The following is a 10338-nucleotide window of genomic DNA, read 5'->3' on the forward strand; positions in this document are numbered from 1 at the left end:
GCTCTTTTGTATCGGCCTATCAAGCAGTCCATAAGTAGTGACATAACAACTTCATAGCCACGCCATAGCAACCAATTTTAGCACCCTAGCAGCTGTTTAACAACATTTAAAAGCTATATATCATCAAAATAACCATATAGAAACACTGTCTTGGGCTTTTTGGAATCAGGCTGGTAAATGATCTTTAAATATCACTATATGAACTATATAGGCACACCATAGCAACCATATAGAGCGCCCTAGCAACCATATAGCAATATAAAGAACTTATATCACGGCTCCACGATATCAAACAGGCATCATGGGTGGCTACAGGGCGCAGAGATTTGCCACTGCAAGCACCACTCACATTTTCTTCAGGAAATGTACCTTCTAGTTAGTGGTGCTTGCCGGAGGCAAAGCATCACTATTATTATCTCACATACTTATTAGTGGTGCTTGCCGGAGGCAAGGCACTACTATTATTATCTCACATACTTATTATTCTTCTTCTTCTAGATCCGTACAAATTTCGGCGCGTAACTAGTCCCGCAGTTTTTGTCACAGACCAACGAAACAGGCGTCAAATCGTGCGGCCTAATCGGGAATGGTGTGCTATGACTTTTATAAGCGATCGGGCGTACGATGTTCGTACACCGGGCGAAAAAACGGGCGAAAAATCCCATAGACAATGCATTGGAGCCAACTTTGACGGATCGTAGCTCCGAGAGAGAATTTCGCAGAAACACGTGAATCACCACATCTGGAGAGGCTATCAGCCTGTGCCAGAACATACCCCGCATTGGGGTATAAGTTGTACCCCTGGGGCGCAACAGCCCCCCAAATTTGCCCCTAATACAAAGTATAGGGAGGGCTACTATGGGAAATTACATAGGGATTTTGCATTGAACATAACTCTGGATTACAGTGTCATAGAGACAAGGGGGTGGGCTCATATTAATCAGGCAACCAATCAGTCTCTCAGGATCACTGTGAAGTTATCAAGCCACGCCCTAGCAACCATATAGAGCGCCATAGCAACAAGCCCCATAGACTTCCATTGAAAAAGATAAAATAAATAACTTTGGATAGAAGTGTCATAGAAACATGAGGGTGGGCTCGTTTGACTCGGGCAGCAAACGGCCAATCATGTATCTCCTTCAAGACAACCTAGCCACGCCCTAGCAACCATTAAGAGCTACCTAGCAACCAAAATCCAAAGATAGATATCTTAAAATCTGAAAGACATAGAAGCATGGGGGTTGGTTTATATTAGCAAGCAACCATTGGAGTATCATCATTGGCAGCTGCCAGGCCACTCCCTAGCAACCAAACACAGTACCCTAGCAACCGTTTTGCAAGATCTATATCTCTGCATCAGAACATCGTAGATGCATGGGGGTTGGTTTATATTGGCGAGCAGCCTTTGGACTATCACCATTGGCAGCTGCCAAGCCACTCCATAGCAACCAAATGGAGTACCCTAGCAACCGTTTTGCACGACCTATATCTCTGCATCAGAACATCGTACAGACATGGCGGTTGGATTTTTTGACTCATGCTAGCACACTGGACTTCCAACATGCTAGTCATGCTAGCAGTGATTAGCTACATGCTAATAGTGATTAGCTAAGTGCTCAAATGGGCTAAGAACTCTATAATAACTACATAGTGACCATCTGTGACAACTACCAACCCCCTAGTAACATCATAGCAACCACCCAGGAGACCATAGCAACTGCCTAGCAACCAGCCAAAACACCCTAGCAACCGCCTAGCAACACCTTAGCAACCACCCCAAGTACCGTAGCAACTGCCTAGCAACCACCCAGGTTACCATAGCAACCGCCCTAGCAACCACCCCGGGTACCCTAGCAACCACATAGCAACACCCTAGCAACCGCCCCAATTACCCTAGCAACCACCCTGGGTACCTTAGCAACGGCCCTAGCAACCATCATGGGGACCCTAGCAACCGCCCTAGCAACCACCCCGGGTACCCTAGCAACCACATAGCAACACCCTAGCAACCGCCCCAATTACCCTAGCAACCACCCTGGGTACCCTAGCAACGGCCCTAGCAACCATCATGGGGACCCTAGCAACCGCCCTAGCAACCACCCCGGGTACCCTAGCAACCACATAGCAACACCCTAGCAACCACCCCGATTACCCTAGCAACCACCCTGAGTACCCTAGCAACGGCCCTAGCAACCATCATGGGGACCCTAGCAACCACCCCGATTACCCTAGCAACCATCCTGGGTACCCTAGCAACGACCCTAGCAACCATCATGGGGACCCTAGCAACCACCATAGCAACCAAGTGTACCTTAGCAATGGTCCTACCAAACACACCTTAGCAACAGAGGGGTGAGTTTTGCCACTGCAAGCACCACTCACATTTTCTTCAGGAAATGTACCTTCTAGTTATTATTATTATTCTTATAGATCCGTACAAATTTCGGCGCGTAACTAGTCCCGCAGTTTTAGTCACAGACCAACGAAACAGGCGTCAAATCGTGCGGCCTGATCGGGAATGGTGTGCTATGACTTTTATAAGCGATCGGGTGTACGATGTTCGTCCGGCGGGCGAAAAATCGGGCGATAAAACCCATAGACTTAACATTGGGGTCAACTTTGACGGATCGTAGCTCAGAGAGAGAATTTCGCAGAAACACGTGAATCACCACATTTGGAGAGGCTATCAGGCTGTGCGAGAACATACCCCGCAGTGGGGTATAAGTTGTACCCCTGGGGCGCAAGAGCCCCCCAAAATTGCCCCTAATACAAAGTATAGGGAGGACTTTTCCTGCTATGGGACATTACATAGGGATTTTGTATTGAACATAACTCTGGATCACAGTGTCATAGAGACAAGGGGGTGGGCTCATTTTAATCAGGCAACCAATCAGTCTCTCAGGATCACTGTGAATCTATCAAGCCACGCCCTAGCAACCATAGAGAGCGCCATAGCAACGAGCTCCATAGACTTCCATTGAAAATGATAAAATGAATAACTTTGTATAGAAGTGTCATATAAACATGAGGGTGGGCTCGTTTGACTCGGGCAGCAAACGGCCAATCATGTATCTCCTTCAAGACAACCTAGCCACGCCCTAGCAACCATTTAGAGCAACCTAGCAACCAAAAGTATAGAGAGATATCTTAACATCTGAAAGACATAGAAGCATGGGGGTTGGTTTATATTGGCGAACAGCCTTTGGAGTATCACCATTGGCAGCTGCCAAGCCACTCCATAGCAACCAAATGGAGTACCCTAGCAACCGTTTTGCACAACCTATATCTCTGCATCAGAACATCGTACAGACATGGCGGTTGGATTTTTGGACTCATGCTAGCACACTGGACTTCCAACATGCTAGTCATGCTAGCAGTGATTAGCTACATGCTAATAGTGATTAGCTAAGTGCTCAAATGGGCTAAGAACTCTATAATAAATACATAGTGACCATCTGTGACAACTACCAACCACCTAGTAACATCATAGCAACCACCCAGGAGACCATAGCAACTGCCTAGCAACCAGCCAAAACACCCTAGCAACCGCCTAGCAACACCCTAGCAACCGCCCCAATTACCCTAGCAACCACCCCGAGTACCATAGCAACGGCCCTAGCAACCATCATGGGTACCCTAGCAACCGCCCTAGCAACCACCCCGGGTACCCTAGCAACCACATAGCAACACCCTAGCAACCACCCCGATTACCCTAGCAACCACCCTGAGTACCCTAGCAACGGCCCTAGCAACCATCATGGGGACCCTAGCAACCGCCCTAGCAACCACCCCGGGTACCCTAGCAACCACATAGCAACACCCTAGCAACCACCCCGATTACCCTAGCAACCACCCTGGGTACCTTAGCAACGGCCCTAGCAACCATCATGGGGACCCTAGCAACCGCCCTAGCAACCACCCCAGGTACCCTAGCAACCACATAGCAACACCCTAGCAACCGCCCCGATTACCCTAGCAACCACCCTGGGTACCCTAGCAACGGCCCTAGAAACCATCATGTGGACCCTAGCAACCGCCCTAGCAACCACCCCGGGTACCCTAGCAACCACATAGCAACACCCTAGCAACCGCCTCGATTATCCTAGCAACCACTCTGGGTACCCTAGTAACGGCCCTAGCAACCGTCCTTGGTACCCTAGCAACCGACCTAGCAACCACCCCATGTATCCTAGCAACCTCATTGCAACACCCTAGCAACAGAGGGGCGAGTTTTGCCACTGCAAGCACCACTCACATTTTCTTCAGGAAATGTACCTTCTAGTTAGTGGTGCTTGCCGGAGGCAAGGCACTACTATTATTATCTCACATACTTATTATTAGTGGTGCTTGCCGGAGGCAAAGCATCACTATTATTATCTCACATACTTATTATTATTCTTCTTCTTACTTCTTCCGTACAAAACTTCGGCGCGTAACTCGTCCCGCAGTTTTTGTCACAGACCAACCAAACAGGCGTCAAATCGTGCGGCCTATTGAGGAGAGGTGTGCTATGACTTTTATAAGCGATCGGGCGTACGATGTTCGTACAGCGGGCGAAAAATCGGCCGAAAAACGTCCCATAGGAAATGCATTACAAAAAAATTTGACGGAGCATAGCTCTGAGAGAGAATTTCGCAGAAACATGTGAATCACCACATTTGGAGAGGCTATAAGGCTGTGCGAGAACATACCTCGCAGAGGGGTACAAGTTGTACCCCTGGGGCGCTAGAGACCCCCAAAGTTGCCCCATAGACATACAATGGTGCGGGATCGCCCATGAAACACTGTGTTTTTCCTACAATGGGAAATTACATAGGGATATTGTATTGAACATAACTCGGCATCACAGTGTCATAGAGACAAGGGGGTGGGCTCATTTGAATCAAGCAACCAATCAGTCTCTCAGGATCATTATGAAGCTATCAAGCCACGCCCTAGCAACCATATAGAGCACCATAGCAACAAGCCCCATAGACTTCCATTGAAAAAGATCAAATGAATAACTTTGGATAGAAGTGTCATAGAAACATGAGGGTGGGCTCGTTTGACTCGGGCAGCAAACGGCCAATCATGTATCTCCTTCAAGACAACCTAGCCACGCCCTAGCAACCATTAAGAGCTACCTAGCAACCAAAATCCAAAGATAGATATCTTAACATCTGAAAGACATAGAAGCATGGGGGTTGGTTTATATTGTCAAGCAGACTTTGAAGTATCATCATTGGCAGCTGCAAGGCCACTCCCTAGCAACCAAACACAGTACCCTAGCAACCATTTTGCAAGATCTATATCTCTGCATCAGAACATCGTAGAGGCATGGGGGTTGGTTTATATTGACAAGTAGACTTTGGAGTATCACCATTGGCAGCTGCCAAGCCACTCCATAGCAACCAAATGGAGTACCCTAGCAACCGTTTTGCACGACCTATATCTCTGCATCAGAACATCGTACAGACATGGCGGTTGGATTTTTTGACTCATGCTAGCACACTGGACTTCCAACATGCTAGTCATGCTAGCAGTGATTAGCTACATGCTAATAGTGATTAGCTAAGTGCTCAAATGGGCTAAGAACTCTATAATAACTACATAGTGACCATCTGTGACAACTACCAACCACCTAGTAACATCATAGCAACCACCCAGGAGACCATAGCAACTGCCTAGCAACCACCCCGGGTACCCTAGCAACCGCCTAGCAACACCTTAGCAACCACCCCGATTACCCTAGCAACCACCCTGGGTACCCTAGCAATGGCCCTAGCAACCATCATGGGGACCCTAGCAACCGCCCTAGCAACCACCCCGGGTACCCTAGCAACCACATAGCAACCACCCCGATTACCCTAGCAACCAACATGGGTACCCTAGCAACGGCCCTAGCAACCATCATGGGGACCCTAGCAACCGCCCTAGCAACCACCCCGGGTACCCTAGCAACCACATAGCAACACCCTAGCAACCACCCCGATTACCCTAGCAACCAACCTGGGTACCCTAGCAACGGCCCTAGCAACCATCATGGGGACCCTAGCAACCGCCCTAGCAACCACCCCGGGTACCCTAGCAACCACATAGCAACACCCTAGCAACCGCCCCAATTACCCTAGCAACCACCCTGGGTACCTTAGCAACGGCCCTAGCAACCATCATGGGGACCCTAGCAACCGCCCTAGCAACCACCCCGGGTACCCTAGCAACCACATAGCAACACCCTAGAAACCACCCCAATTACCCTAGCAACCACGCTGGCTACCCTAGCAACGGCCCTAGCAACCATCATAGGGACCCTAGCAACCACCCCGGGTACCCTAGCAACCACACCTTAGCAACAGAGGGTCGAGTTTTGCCACTGCAAGCACCACTCACATTTTCTTCAGGAAATGTACCTTCTAGTTATTATTATTATACTAGATCCGTACAAATTTCGGCGCGTAACTAGTCCCGCAGTTTTTGTCACAGACCAACGAAACAGGCGTCAAATCGTGCGGCCTAATCGGGAATGGTGTGCTATGACTTTTATAAGCGATCGGGCGTACGATGTTCGTACACCGGGCGAAAAAACGGGCGAAAAATCGCATAGACAATGCATTGCGGCCAACTTTGACGGATCGTAGCTCCGAGAGAGAATTTCGCAGAAACACGTGAATCTCCACATTTGGAGAGGCTATCAGGCTGGGCGAGAACATACCCCACAGTGGGGTATAAGTTGTACCCCTGGGGCGCAAGAGCCCCCCAAAATTGCCCCTAATACAAAGTATAGGGAGGACTTTTCCTGCTATGGGACATTACAAAGGGATTTTGTATTGAACATAACTCTGGATCACAGTGTCATAGAGACAAGGGGGTGGGCTTATTTGAATCAGGCAACCAATCAGTCTCTCTGGATCACTGTGAATCTATCAAGCCACGCCCTAGCAACCAATTAGAGCACCATAGCAACAAGCCCCATAGACTTCCATTGAAAAAGATCAAATGAATAACTTTGGATAGAAGTGTAATAGAAACATGAGGGTGGGCTCGTTTGACTCAGGGCAGCAAACGGCCAATCACGAATCACCTTCAACACTACATAGCCACGCCCTAGCAACCATTTGGACCTCCCTAGCGACCAAAAGTATAGAGATATATCTTAACATCTGAAAGACATAGAAGCATGGGGGTTGGTTTATATTAGCAAGCAACCATTGGAGTATCATCAATGGCAGCTGCCAGGCCACTCCCTAGCAACCAAACACAGTACCCTAGCAACCGTTTTGCAAGATCTATATCTCTGCATCAGAACATCGTATAGGCATGGGGGTTGGTTTATATTGGCGAGCAGCCTTTGGAGTATCACCATTGGCAGCTGCCAAGCCACTCCATAGCAACCAAATGGAGTACCCTAGCAACCGTTTTGCATGACCTATATCTCTGCATCAGAACATCGTACAGACATGGCGGTTGGATTTTTTGACTCATGCTAGCACACTGGAATTCCAACATGCTAGTCATGCTAGCAGTGATTAGCTACATGCTAATAGTGATTAGCTAAGTGCTCAAATGGGCTAAGAACTCTATAATAACTACATAGTGACCATCTGTGACAACTACCAACCACCAAGTAACATCATAACAACCACCACAGTTACCATAGCAACTGCCTAGCAACCACCCCGGGTACCCTAGCAACCACATAGCAACACCCTAGCAACCGCCCCAATTACCCTAGCAACCACCCTGAGTACCCTAGCAACGGCCCTAGCAACCATCATGGGGACCCTAGCAACCGCCCTAGCAACCACCCCGGGTACCCTAGCAACCACATAGCAACACCCTAGCAACCACCCCGATTACCCTAGCAACCACCCTGGGTACCCTAGCAACGGCCCTAAAAACCATCATGGGGACCCTAGCAACCGCCCTAGCAACCACCCCGGGTACCCTAGCAACCACATAGCAACACCCTAGCAACCACCCCGATTACCCTAGCAACCACCCTGGGTACCTTAGCAACGGCCCTAGCAACCATCATGGGGACCCTAGCAACCGCCCTAGCAACCACCCCGATTACCCTAGCAACCACCCTGAGTACCCTAGCAACGGCCCTAGCAACCATCATGGGGACCCTAGCAACCGCCCTAGCAACCACCCCGGGTACCTTAGCAACCATCGTAGCAACCTCATTGCAACACCCTAGCAACAGAGGGGCGAGTTTTGCCACTGCAAGCACCACTCACATTTTCTTCAGGAAATGTACCTTCTAGTTAGTGGTGCTTGCCGGAGGCAAAGCATCACTATTATTATCTCACATACTTATTAGTGGTGCTTGCCGGAGGCAAGGCATCACTATTATTATCTCACATACTTATTATTATTCTTATTCTTCTTCCGCCAAAATTTCGGCGCGTAACTTGTCCCGCAGTTTTTGACACAGACCAACGAAACAGGCGTCAAATCGTGCGGCCTAATCGGGAATGGTGTGCTATGACTTTTATAAGCGATCGGGCGTACGATGTTCGTACACCGGGCGAAAAAACGGCCGAAAAATCGCATAAACAATGCATTACGGCCAACTTTGACGGATCGTAGCTCCGAGAGAGAATTTCGCAGAAACATGTGAATCACCACATTTGGAGAGGCTATCAGGCTGTGCGCGATCATACCCCGCAATGGGGTATAAGTTGTACCCCTGGGGCGCAAGAGCCCCCCAAAGTTGCCCCATACTAAGCCAATGGGGAGGGATCGCCCATGAAACAATGTGTTTTTCCTACTGTGGGAAATTCCATAGGGATTTTGCATTGAACATAACTATGGATCACATAGTCATAGAGACAAGGGGGTGGGCTCATTTGAATCAGGCAACCAATCAGACTCTCAGGATCATTATGAAGCTATCAAGCCACGCCCTAGCAACCATATAGAGCACCATAGCAACAAGCCCCATAGACTTCCATTGAAAAAGATCAAATGAATAACTTTGGGTAGAAGTGTCATAGAAACATGAGGGTGGGCTCATTTGACTCGGGAAACAAACGGCCAATCATGTATCTCCTTCATGACAACCTAGCCACGCCCTAGCAACCATTAAGAGCTACCTAGCAACCCAAAGTAAAGAGAGATATCTTAACATCTGAAAGACATAGAAGCATGGGGGTTGGTTTATATTAGCAAGCAACCAATGGAGTATCATCATTGACAGCTGCCAGGCCACTCCCTAGCAACCAAACACAGTACCCTAGCAACCGTTTTGCAAGATCTATATCTCTGCATCAGAACATCGTAGAAGCATGGGGGTTGGTTTATATTAGCAAGCAACCAATGGAGTATCACCATTGGCAGCTGCCAAGCCACTCCATAGCAACCAAATGGAGTAACCTAGCAACCGTTTTGCACGACCTATATCTCTGCATCAGAACATCGTACAGACATGGCGGTTGGATTTTTTGACTCATGCTAGCACACTGGACTTCCAACATGCTAGTCATGCTAGCAGTGATTAGCTACATGCTAATAGTGTTTAGCTAAGTGCTCAAATGGGCTAAGAACTCTATAATAACTACATAGTGGCCATCTGTGAAAACTACCAACCACCTAGTAACATCATAGCAACCACCCAGGAGACCATAGCAACTGCCTAGCAACCAGCCAAAACACCCTAGCAACCGCCTAGCAACACCTTAGCAACCACCCCAAGTACCGTAGCAACTGCCTAGCGACCACCCAGGTTACCATAGCAACCGCCCTAGCAACCACCCCGGGTACCCTAGCAACCACATAGCAACACCCTAGCAACCACCCTGATTACCCTAGCAACCACCCTGAGTACCCTAGCAACGGCCCTAGCAACCATCATGGGGACCCTAGCAACCGCCCTAGCAACCACCCCGGGTACCCTAGCAACCACATAGCAACACCCTAGCAACCACCCCGATTACCCTAGCAACCACCCTGGGTAACCTAGCAACGGCCCTAGCAACCATCATGAGGACCCTAGCAACCGCCCTAGCAACCACCCCAAGTACCCTAGCAACCACATAGCAACACCCTAGCAACCACCCTGATTACCCTAGCAACGGCCCTAGCAACCATCATGGGGACCCTAGCAACCGCCCTAGCAACCACCCCGGGTACCCTAGCAACCACCCAGGGTACCTTAGCAACCACCTTAGCAACCTCATTGCAACACCCTAGCAACAGAGGGGCGAGTTTTGCCACTGCAAGCACCACTCACATTTTCTTCAGGAAATGTACCTTCTAGTTAGTGGTGCTTGCCGGAGGCAAAGCATCACTATTATTATCTCACATACTTATTATTATAGATTATTCTTATTCTTCTTCCGCCAAAACTTCGGCGCG

At 48.9% G+C, this 10338-nt stretch overlaps 2 long non-coding RNA genes across 2 annotated transcripts in view; one reads left to right on the forward strand and one right to left on the reverse strand.

Moving 5' to 3' along the window:
* Positions 1-2309, reverse strand: part of LOC127957867 (uncharacterized) — a 50246-nt gene extending 47937 nt beyond the window's left edge. The window contains exon 1 of the long non-coding RNA XR_008153879.1: positions 2044-2309. This is a non-coding gene — a long non-coding RNA (uncharacterized LOC127957867). The remainder of the gene's footprint in view (positions 1-2043) is intronic.
* LOC127957870 (uncharacterized) overlaps positions 1-8956 on the forward strand; it is a 43698-nt gene extending 34742 nt beyond the window's left edge. The window contains exon 3 of the long non-coding RNA XR_008153882.1: positions 8819-8956. This is a non-coding gene — a long non-coding RNA (uncharacterized LOC127957870). The remainder of the gene's footprint in view (positions 1-8818) is intronic.
* Positions 8957-10338: the final 1382 nt, after the last annotated feature.

Source organism: Carassius gibelio, chromosome B5, assembly GCF_023724105.1.
Source record: "Carassius gibelio isolate Cgi1373 ecotype wild population from Czech Republic chromosome B5, carGib1.2-hapl.c, whole genome shotgun sequence".
Taxonomy (NCBI): Eukaryota; Metazoa; Chordata; class Actinopteri; order Cypriniformes; family Cyprinidae; genus Carassius; species Carassius gibelio.